The sequence below is a fragment of the Mizuhopecten yessoensis genome, unplaced genomic scaffold, assembly GCF_002113885.1.
Source record: "Mizuhopecten yessoensis strain PY_sf001 unplaced genomic scaffold, ASM211388v2 scaffold11001, whole genome shotgun sequence".
In the NCBI taxonomy this organism is placed as follows: Eukaryota; Metazoa; Mollusca; class Bivalvia; order Pectinida; family Pectinidae; genus Mizuhopecten; species Mizuhopecten yessoensis.
In genome coordinates, this window is record NW_018408829.1 from 62,764 (window position 1) to 74,920 (window position 12,157).

The following is a 12,157-nucleotide window of genomic DNA, read 5'->3' on the forward strand; positions in this document are numbered from 1 at the left end:
CCTATCTACACTGTATTGGTGGTAATGTTAGAGGCTGTTATGGTTAGCCTGTCACCACTGATTTGACAGTAGTGTTAGAGGGTATAATTGTAAGCCTGTCAGCACTGGGTTGGTGGTAGTGTTAGATGCTTTTATAGTTAGCCTATCACCACTGGGTTGGTGGTAGTGTTTGATGGTGTTATGATAAGCCTATCACCATTTTGTTGGTTGAAGTGTTAGAGGGTGTTATGGTAAGCTTGTCACCACTGGGTTGGTTGAAGTGTTAGAGAGTGTTAAGGTAAGCCTGTCACCACTGGGTTGATTGTAGTGTTAGAGGGTGTTATGGTAATCCTGTCACCATTGGGTTGGTTGAAGTGTTTGAGGCTTTTATGGTAAGCCTGTCACCACCGTATTGGTTGTAGTAATAGATGATGCTATGGTTAACCTGTCACCATTAGGTTGGTTGTAGTGTTAGAGTGTAATTTGATAAGCCTATCACCACTTGGTTGGTGGGAGTATTAGAGGGTGTTATGGTTAGCCTGTCACCACTGTGTTGGTGATAATGTTAGAGGCTTTTATGGGTAGCCTGTCACCACTGGGTTGGTTGTAGTGGAGGAGGATGGTATGGTAAGCCTGGCACCACTGGGTTGGTTGTAGTGTAAGATGATGGTATGGTAAGCCTGGCACCACTGCGTTGTTGGTAGTGTAAGAGGATGGTATGGTAAGCCTGTCATCACCGTGTTGGTTGTAACGTTAGAGGGAGTTAGGGTAAGCTTGTCTCCACTGTGTAGGTGGTAATGTTAGAGGCTGTTAAGGTTAGCCTGTCACCACTGAGATGATGTTAATATTAGAGGCTGCTATGGTTAGCCTGTCACCACTGGGTTGGTGGTAGTGTTAGAAGATGGTATGGTAAGCCTGTCACCATTGGGTTGGTGGTAGTGTGAGAGGATGGTATGGTAAGCCTGTCACCACTGAGTTTGTTGTAATGTTAGAGTGTATTATGGTAAGCCTATCACCACTGGGTTGGTGGTTGTATAAGAGGGTGTTATGGTTAGCTTGTCACCACTGTGTTGATGTTAGTGTTAGAGGGTGTTCTGGTTAGCCTGTCATCACTGTGTCGGTGGTAGTATTATAGGATGGTATGGTAAGCCTGTCACTACTGGGTTGGTTGAAGCGTTAGAGGGTGTTACGGTTAGCTTGTCACCACTGTGTTAGTGGTAATGTTAGAGGATGTTAAGGTTAGCCTGTCACCACTGAGTTGATGTTAGTGTTAGACGATGTTATGATTAACCTGTCATCACTGTGTTGTTGGTAGTGTTAGAGGCTTTTATTGTTAGCCTGTCCCAATAGGGTTGGTGGTAGTATTATAGGATGATATGGTAAGCCTGTCACCATTGGGTTTGTTGTAGTGTTAGAGGGTAATATGATAAGCCTATCACCATTGGGTTGTTGGACGTATTAGAGGGTGTTTATGGTTAGCCTGTCACCACTGTGTTGGTGGTTATGTAAGAGGCATTTATGGTTAGCCTGTCACCACTGTAGTGTTTAGAGAGTGTTATGGTAAGCCTGTCACCACTGAGTTGATGTTAGTGTAAGAGGGTGTATTGGTTAACCTCTCACCACTGTGTCGGTGGTAGTAATAGAGGACGGTATGGTAAGCCTGTCACCATTGGGTTGGTTGTAGTGGTCCATGGTAATATGGTAAGCCTATCACCACTGTGTTGATGGGATTATTAGTGGGTGTTTTGGTAAGCCTGTCACCCCTGAGTTGCTTGTAGTGTTATAAGGTGTTATGGTTTACCTGTCATCACTGTGTTGGTGGTAGTGTTAGAGGTTGTTATGGTAAGCCTGTCACCACTGTGTCGGTGGTAGTAATAGAGGATCGTATGGTAAGCCTGACACCATTGGGTTGGTTGTAGTGTTAGAGGGTAATATGGTAATCCTGTCACCACTGTGGTGGTGGGAGTATTAGAGGGTGTTATTGTTAGCCTGTCACCACTGATTTGATGGTAGTGTTAGAGGGTATTATGGTAAGCCTATCACCACTGGGGTTGGTGGTAGTATTATAGGGTGTTATGGTTAGCCTGTCACCACTGAATTGATGGTAGTATTAGAGGATGGTATGGTGAGCCTTTCACCACTGGTCTGGTTGTAGCGTTAGAGGGTGTTACGGTAAGCCTTTCACCATTGTGTTGGTGGTAATGTTAGAGGCTGTTAAGGTTAGCCTGTCACCACTCGGTTGGTTGAAGTATTAGAGGATGGTATGGTAAGCCTGTCACAGCTGGGTTGGTGGGAGTGTGAGAGGATGGTATGGTAAGCCTGTCCCCACTGGGTTGGTTGTAATGTTAGAGGGTATTATGGTAAGCCTATCACCACTGGGTTGGTGGTTGTATAAGAGGGTGTTATTGTTATCTTGTCACCACTGTGTTGATGTTAGTGTTAGTGGGTGTTATGGTTAACCTGTCATCACTGTGTTGGTGGTAGTGTTAGAGGCTGTGTTATGGTTAGCCAATCACCAAGGGGTTGGTGGTAGTATTATAGGATGGTATGGTAAGCCTGTCACCACTGGGTTGGTTGTAATGTTAGAGGGTATTATGGTAAGCCTATCACCACTGGGTTGGTGGTTGTAGAAGAGGGTGTTATTGTTAGCTTGTCACCACTGTGTTGATGTTAGTGTTAGAGGGTGTTATGGTTAACCTCTCATCACTGGGTTGGTTGTAGCGTTAGAGGATGGTATGGTAAGCCTGTCACCACTGAGTTGGCGGTAATGCTAGAGGCTGTTAAGGTTACCCTGTCACCACTGAGTTGATGTTAGTGTTAGATGCTGTTATGTTTAGCCTGTCATCACTGTCTTGTTGGTACTGTTAGAGGCTTTTATGGTTAGCCTTTCACAATAGGGTTGATGGTAGTATTATAGGATGATATGGTAAGCCTGTCACCATTGGGTTTGTTGTAGTGTTAGAGGATGGTATGGTAAGCCTGTCATCACTGGATTGGTGGTAGTATTAGAGGGTGTTACGGTTAGCTTGTCACCACTGTGATGGTGGTTATATTAGAGGATGCTATGGTTAGCCTGTCACCGCCGGGTTGGTGGTAGTGTTAGAGAATGGTATGGTTAACCTGTCACCACTGGGTTGGTGGTAGTGTTAGAGGATGGTATGGTTAGCCTGTCACCACTGGGTTGGTGGTAGTGTGAGAGGATGGTATGGTAAGCCTATCACCACTGGGTTGGTGGTTGTATAAGAGGGTGTTATGGTTAGCTTGTCACCACTGTGTTGATGGGAGTATTATACGGTGTTATGGTTAACCTGTCATCACCGTGTTGGTGGTAGTGTTAGAGGCTGAGTTGTGGTTAGCCTGTCACCAAAGGGTTGGTGGTAGTATTATAGGATGGTATGGTAAGCCTGTCACCACTGGGTTGGTTGTAGCGTTAGAGGATGTTACGGTTAGCTTGTCACCACTGTGTTGGCGGTAATGTTAGAGGCTGTTATGGTTAGCTTGTCACCACTGTGTTGATGTTAGTGTTGGAGGGAGTTATGGTTAACCTGTCATCACGGTGTTGGTGGTAGTGTTAGAGGCTGTTATGGTTAGCCTGTCACAACGGGATTGGTGGTAGTATTATAGGAAGATATGGTAAGCCTGTCACCACTGGGTTTGTTGTAGTGTTAGAGCGTAATATGGTAAGCCTATCACCAATGGGTTGTTGGGAGTATTTTAGGGTGTTATGGTTAGCATGTCACCACTGGGTTGGTGGTAATATTAGAGGCTGTTAAGGATAGCCTGTCACCACTGTGTTGGTGGTAGTGTTAGAGGATGGTATGGTAACCCTGTCACCACCGGGTTAGTGGTAGTGTTAGAGGCTTTTATGGTTAGGCTGTCACCACTGTGTTGGTGGTAGTGTTAGAGGATGGTATGGTAACCCTGTCACCACCGGGTTAGTGGTAGTGTTAGAGGCTTTTATGGTTAGGCTGTCACCACTGTGTTGGTGGTAGTGTTAGAGGATGGTATGGTAACCCTGTCACCACCGGGTTAGTGGTAGTGTTAGAGGCTTTTATGGTTAGGCTGTCACCACTGTGTTGGTGGTAGTGTTAGAGGATGGTATGGTAACCCTGTCACCACCGGGTTAGTGGTAGTGTTAGAGGCTTTTATGGTTAGGCTGTCACCACTGTGTTGGTGGGAGTGTTAGAGGATGGTATGGTAAACCTGTCACCACTGAGTTGTTGTTAGTGTAAGAGGGTGTAATGGTTAATCTGTCATCATTGTGTTGGTGGTAGTGTTAGAGGCTGTTATGGTAAGCCTGTCACCATTGGGTTGGTGGTAGTATTAAAGGGTGTTATGGTTAGCCTGTCACCACTGTGTTTGGTGTAGTTTTATAGGATGGTATGGTAAGCTTGTCACCACTGGGTTGGTGGGAGTATTAGAGGGCGTTGTGGTAAGCCTGTCACCACTGGGTTTGTTGTAGTGTTAGAGGATGGTATGGTAAGCCTGTCACCACTGGGTTGGTGGTAGTATTAGAGGGTGTTATGGTTAGCTTGTCACCACTGTGTTGGTGGTAATGTTAGAGTCTGTTATGGTTAGCTTATCACCACTGTGTTGATGTTAGTGTTGGAGGGAGTTATGGTTAACCTGTCATCACGGTGTTGGTGGTAGTGTTAGAGGATGGTATGGTAAGCTTGTCACCACTGGGTTGGTGGGAGTATTAGAGGACGTAATGGTAAGCCTGTCAGCACGGGATTGGTTGTAGCGTTAGAGGGTGTTACGGTTAGCTTGTCACCAGTGTGATGGTGGTTATATAAGAGGATGCTATGGTTAGCCTGTCACCGCTGGGTTAGTGGTAGTGTTAGAGGATGGTATGGTTAGCCTGTCAACACTGGGTTGGTGGTAGTGTGAGAGGATGGTATGGTAAGCCTGTCACCACGGGGTTGGTTGTAATGTTAGAGGGTATTATGGTAAGCCTATCACCACTTGGTTGGTGGTTGTAAAAGAGGGTGTTATGGTTAGCTTGTCACCACTGTGTTGATGTTAGTGTTAGAGGGTGTTATGGTTAACCAGTTATCACCGTGTTGGTGGTAATGTTAGAGGCTGCGTTATGGTTTGCCTGTCACCAAGGGGTTGGTTGTAGTATTATATGATGGTATGGTAAGCCTGTCACCACTGGCTTGGTTGTAGCGTTAGAGGATGTTACGGTTAGCTTGTCACCACTGTGCTGGCGGTAATGTAAGAGGCTGTTAAGGATAGCCTGTCACCACTGAGTTGATGTTAGTGTTAGATGCTGTTATGTTTAGCCTGTCATCACTGTCTTGTTGGTAGTGTTAGAGGCTTTTATGGTTAGCATGTCACAACGGGGTTGGTGGTAGTTTTATGGGATGATATGGTAAGCCTGTCACCACTGGGTTTGTTGTAGTGTTAGAGGATGGTATGGTAAGCCTGTCACCACTGGGTTGGTGGTAGTATTAGAGGGTGTTAAGGTTAGCTTGTCACCATTGTGTTGGTGGTAATGTTAGAGTCTGTTATGGTTAGCTTGTCACCACTGTGTTGGTGGTAATGTTAGAGTCTGTGATGGTTAGCTTGTCACCACTGTGTTGGTGGTAATGTTAGAGGCTGTTAAGGATAGCCTGTCACCACTGAGTTGATGTTAGTGTAAGAGGGTGTAATGGTTAATCTGTCATCACTGTGTTGGTGGTAGTTTTAGAGGCTGTTATGGTTAGCCTGTCAAAACGGGGTTGGTGGTAGGATTATAGGATGATATGGTAAGCCTATCACCACTGGGTTTGTTGTAGTGTTAGAGGATGGTATGGTAAGCCTGTCACCACCGGGTTAGTGGTAGAGTTAGAGGCTTTTATGGTTAGCCGGTGACCACTGTGTTGGTGGTAGTGTTAGAGGATGTTATGGTAAGCCTGTCACCACCGGGTTAGTGGTAGTGTTAGAGGCTTTTATGGTTAGCATGTCACAACGGGGTTGGTGGTAGTAGGTCACCACTGTGTTGGTGGTAGTGTAAGAGGATGGTATGGTAAGCCTGTCACCACTGGGCTGGTGGTAGTATTAGAGGGTGTTATGGTTAGCTTGTCACCCCTGTGTTGATGTTAGTGTTAGAGGGTGTTATGGTTAACCTGTCATCACCGTGTTGGTGGTAATGTTTGAGGCTGCGTTATGGTTAGGCTGTCACCAAGGGGTTGGTTGTAGTATTATATGATGGTATGGTAAGCCTGTCACCACTGGCTTGGTTGTAGCGTTAGAGGATGTTACGGTTAGCTTGTCACCACTGTGCTGGCGGTAATGTTAGAGGCTGTTAAGGATAGCCTGTCACCACTGAGTTGATGTTAGTGTTAGATGCTGTTATGTTTAGCCTGTCATCACTGTCTTGTTGGTAGTGTTAGAGGCTTTTATGGTTAGCATGTCACAACGGGGTTGGTGGTAGTTTTATTGGATGATATGGTAAGCCTGTCACCACTGGGTTTGTTGTAGTGTTAGAGGATGGTATGGTAAACCTGTCACCACTGGGTTGGTGGTAGTATTAGAGGGTGTTATGGTTAGCTTGTCACCACTGTGTTGGTGGTAATGTTAGAGGCTATCATGGTTAGCCTGTCACAACGGGGTTGGTGGTAGTATTATAGGATGATATGGTAAGCCTATCACCACTGGGTTGGTTGTAGTGTTAGAGGGTAATATGGTAAGACTATCACCACTGGGTTGTTGGGAGTATTATAGGGTGTTATGGTTAGCATGTCACCACCACTGTGTTGGTGGTAATGTTAGAGGCTGTTAAGGATAGCCTGTCACCATTGTGTTGGTGTTAGTGTTAGAGGATGGTATGGTAATCCTGTCACCAATGAGTTGATGCTAGTGTAAGAGGGTGTAATGGTTAATCTGTCATCATTGTGTTGGTGGTAGTGTTAGAGGCTGTTATGGTAAGCCTGTCACCACTCTGTCGGTGGGAATAATAGAGGATGGTATGGTAAGCCTGTCACCATTGGGTTGGTGGTAGTATTAGAGGGTGTTATGGTTAGCTTGTCACCACTGTGTTGATGTAAGGGTTTGGGGGAGTTATGGTTAACCTCTCATCACTGTGTTGGTGGTAGTGTTAGAGGCTGTTATGGTAAGCCTGTCACCACTATGTCGGTGGGAATAATAGAGGATGGTATGGTAAGCCTGTCACCATTGGGTTGGTGGTAGTATTAGAGGGTGTTATGGTTAGCTTGTCACCACTGTGTTGGAGGTAATGTTAGAGTCTGTTATGGTTAGCTTGTCACCACTGTGTTGATGTAAGTGTTTGAGGGAGTTATGGTTAACCTCTCATCACTGTGTTGGTGGTAGTGTTAGAGGCTGTTATGGTTAGCCTGTCACAACGGGGTTGGTGGTAGTATTATAGGATGATATGGTAAGCCAATCACCACTGGGTTTATTGTAGTGTAAGAGGGTAATATGGTAAGACTATCACCACTGGGTTGTTGGGAGTATTATAGGGTGTTATGGTTAGGATGTCACCACTGTGTTGGTGGTAGTGTTAGAGGCTGTGTTATGGTTAGCCTGTCACCAAGGGGTTGGTGGTAGTATTATAGGATGGTATGGTAAGTCTGTCACCACTGGGTTGGTTGTAATGTTAGAGGGTGTTATGGTAAGCCTATCACCACTGGGTTGGTGGTTGTATAAGAGGGTGTTATTGTTAGCTTTTCACCACTGTTTTGATGTTAGTGTTAGAGGGTGTTATGGTTAACCTGTCACCACTGGGTTTGTTGTAGTGTTAGAGGATGGTATGGTAAACCTGCCACCAATGAGTTGATGTTAGTTTAAGAGGGTGTAATGGTTAATCTGTCACCATTGTGTTGGTGGTAATGTTAGAGTCTGTTATGGTTAGCTTGTCCCCACTGTGTTGATGTTAGTGTTGGAGGGAGTTAGTTTGTTGTAGTGTTAGAGGGTGTTATGGTTAACCGTAATGTTAGAGTCTGTTATGGTTAGCCTGTCACAACGGGGTTGGTGGTAGTATTATAGGATGATATGGTAAGCATTTCACCACTAGGTTTGTTGTAGTGTTAGAGGGTAATATGGTAAGACTATCACCACTGGGTTGTTGGGAGTATTTTCGGGTGTTATGGTTAGCATGTCACCACTGTGTTGGTGGTAATGTTAGAGGCTGTTAAGGATAGCCTGTCACCACTGTGTTGGTGGTAATGTTAGAGGATGGTATGGTAATCCTGTCACCACCGGGTTAGTGGTAGTGTTAGAGGCTTTTATGGTTAGCCTGTCACCACTGTGTTGGTGGTAGTGTTAGAGGATGGTATGGTAAACCTGTCACCAATGAGTTGATGTTAGTGTAAGAGGGTGTAATGGTTAATCTGTCATCATTGTGTTGGTGGTAGTGTTAGAGGCTGTTATGGTAAGCCTGTCACCACTCTGTCGGTGGTAATAATAGGGGATGGTATGGTAAGCCTGTCACCATTGGGTTGGTGGTAGTATTAGAGGGTGTTATGGTTAGTTTGTCACCACTGTGTTGATGTTAGTGTTGGAGGGTGTTATGGTTAACCTGTCATCATTGTGTTGGGGGTAGTGTTAGAGGCTGTTATAGAAAGCCTGTCACCACTCTGTCGGAGGTAATAATAGGGGATGGAATGGTAAGCCTGTCACCACTGGGGTTGTTGTAGTGTTAGAGGATGGTATGGTTAGCCTGTCACCCCTGTGTGGGTGGTAGTGTTAGAGGGGGTAATATGGTAAGACTATCACCACTGGGTTGGTTGTAATGTTAGAGGGTATTATGGTTAGCCTGTCACCCCTGTGTGGGTGGTAGTGTTAGAGGATGGTATGGTAAGCTTGTCACCACTGGGTTTGTGGGAGTATTAGAGGACGTTATGGTAAGCCTGTCAGCACGGGATTGGTTGTAGCGTTAGAGGGTGTTACGGTTAGCTTTTCACCAGTGTGTTGGTGGTTATATAAGAGGATGCTATGGTTAGCCTGTCACCGCTGGGTTGGTGGTAGTGTTAGAGGATGGTATGGTAAGCCTGTCACCACTGGGATGGTGGTAGTATTAGAGGGTCTTATGGTTAGCTTGTCACCACTGTGTTGATGTAATGATGATGATTGTGGTGGTGATAGTGTTAGAGGATGGTATGGTTAGCCTGTTCCCACTGGGTTGGTGGTAGTGTGAGGGGATGGGATGGTAAGCCTGTCACCACTGGGATGGTGGTAGTATTAGAGGGTCTTATGGTTAGCTTGTCACCACTTTGGTGATGTTAGTGTTAGAGGGTGTTATGGTTAACCTGTCATCACCGTGTTGGTGGTAATGTTAGAGGCTGCGTTATGGTTAGCCTGTCACCAAGGGGTTGGTTGTAGTATTATATGATGGTATGGTAAGCCTTTCACCACTGGCTTGGTTGTAGCGTTAGAGGATGTTACGGTTAGCTTGTCACCACTGTGCTGGTGGTAATGTTAGAGGCTGTTAAGGATAGCCTGTCACCACTGAGTTGATGTAAGTGTTAGATGCTGTTATGTTTAGCCTGTCATCACTGTCTTGTTAGTAGTGTTAGAGGCTTTTATGGTTAGCATGTCACAACGGGGTTAGTGGTAGTTTTATGGGATGATATGGTAAGCCTGTCACCACTGGGTTGGTGGTAGTATTAGAGGGTGTTATGGTTAGCTTGTCACCACTGTGTTGATGTTAGTGTTGGAGGGTGTTATGGTTAACCTGTCATCTCCGTGTTGGTGGTAATGTTAGAGGCTGTTAAGAATAGCCTGTCACCACTGAGTTGATGTAAGTGTTAGATGCTGGTATGTTTAGCCTGTCATCACTGTCTTGTTAGTAGTGTTAGAGGCTTTTATGGTTAGCATGTCACAACGGGGTTAGTGGTAGTTTTATGGGATGATATGGTAAGGCTGTCACCACTGGGTTTGTTGTAGTGTTAGAGGGTAATATGGTAAGACTATCACCACTGTGTTGTTGGGAGTATTATAGGGTGTTATGGTTAGGATGTCACCACTGTGTTGGTGGTAATGTTAGAGGCTGTTAACGATAGCCTGTCACCACTGTGTTGGTAGTAGTGTTAGAGGATTGTATGGTAAGCCTGTAACCAGCGGGTTGGTTGTAGCATTAGAGTGTGTTACGGTTAGCTTGTCACCACTGTGTTGGCTGTAATGTTACAGGCTGTTAAGGTTAGCTGTCACCACTGAGTTGATGTTAGTATTAGAGGGTGTTATGGTTAACCTGTCATCACTGTGTTGGTGGTAGTGTTAGATGATGTTATGGTTAGCCTGTCACCACAGGGTTGGTGGTAGTATTATAGGATGGTATGGTAGGCCTGTCACCACTGGGTTGGTGGTAGTGTTAGAGGATGGTATGGTAAGACTATCACCACAGGGTTGGTGGTAGTGTTAGAGGGTAATATGGTAAGCCTATCACCACCGGGGTTGGTAGGAGTATAAGAGGGTGTTATGGTTAGCCTGTCAGTAGATTTATTCAATGGCAGCATTCGATGAGTATCACTTAGCAATTCCAATGTGCTAAAACGCATGGTGATTGGTATAGACTTATTTGTTGACACTGTCCTCGACGACATTTCTTTTTGCATTCTGTAGAAAAGTGGACGAGCCAGTTATATGAATGCTAAATAATATGCTAGCCGCCACCTCATGGCCTCGAACAGTGTTGATCGTCTGCTAGTCGCCACTCGTGTCCAACATTACAAATAAATGTTACAAGTCGTCCAACATATTTCCATTAGCAATACCATTTACCATGTCATCGACCGAATCATCGACCCGACCCTGTTTAATATGACCTACCAGCCCTGTGATTGGTTGTTAGTTTAAATTGTATCAATATTGTGACGTCACGCCTATGACAAGTACATGACGACACAAACTTAAGCACTGGAGTCAAAAATGGCGGCCTTTTACATTTTAAGGTTCATGAAAGTTGTCGTTTGTCAAAAATAAATGCCACAAACTTGATGATGTGATACAAAGGATCTAACACTCGTTTTCATGTCATATATGAAATTTATGAAACTCGTCACGAATTTTTCATTTGAGCTCGTCATATGAAAAGGAAACTCATGAAAGATTTTATATATAACAATCTGTCGATGTCTTAATCCTTTAATGAAATAGAGTCGAAAACATTCAATCGTAAACACAATAGATACCCGCCATAATATGAAATATACACTTAAACCCTATATCTCCGTACTGTCAAATAGACAGTGGATACCTATCTCGTACAACAAATAGACACTGGATACCTATCTCCGTACTGTCAAATAGACACTGGATACCTATCACCGTAAAACAAATAGACACTGGCTACCTATCTCCGTAAAACAAATAGACACTGGATACCTATCTCCGTACAACAAATAGACACTTGATACCTATTTCCGTATATGCAACAAATAGACACTTGATACCTATCTCCGTACAACAAATAGACACTTGATACCTATCTCCGTACAACAAATAGACACTTGATACCTATCTCCGTACATACAACAAATAGACACTGGATACTATCTCCGTACAACAAATAGACACTTGATACCTATCTCGTTACTGTCAAATAAACACTGGATACCTATCACCGTAAAATAAATAGACACTGGATACCTATCGCCGTACAACAAATAGACACTTGATACCTATCTCCGTACAACAAATAGACACTTGATACATATCTCCGTACAACAAATAGACACTGGATACCTATCTCCGTACAACAAATAGACACTTGATACCTATCTCCGTACAACAAATAGAGACTTGATACCTATCTCCGTACATAGAACAAATAGACACTTGATACCTATCTCCGTAGAACAAATAGACACTGGATACCTATCTTCGTACAACAAATAGACACTTGATACCTATCTCCGTACAACAAAAAGACACTGGATACATATCTCCGTAAAACAAATAGACACTGGTGTTATGGTTAGCCTATCACCACTGTGTTGGTGGTAATGTAAGAGACTGTTATGGTTAGCCTGTCACCACTGATTTGATGGTAGTGTTAGAGAGTGTAATGGTGAGCCTGTCAGCACTGAGTTGTTGGTAGTGTTAGAGGCTTTTATGGTTAGCCTTTCACCACAGGCCTGATTGTAGTGTTAGAGGGTGTTATGGTAAGCCTATCACCACTGGGTTGGTTGAAGTGTTTGAGAGCGTTAAGGTAAGCCTGTCACCACTGGGTTGGTTG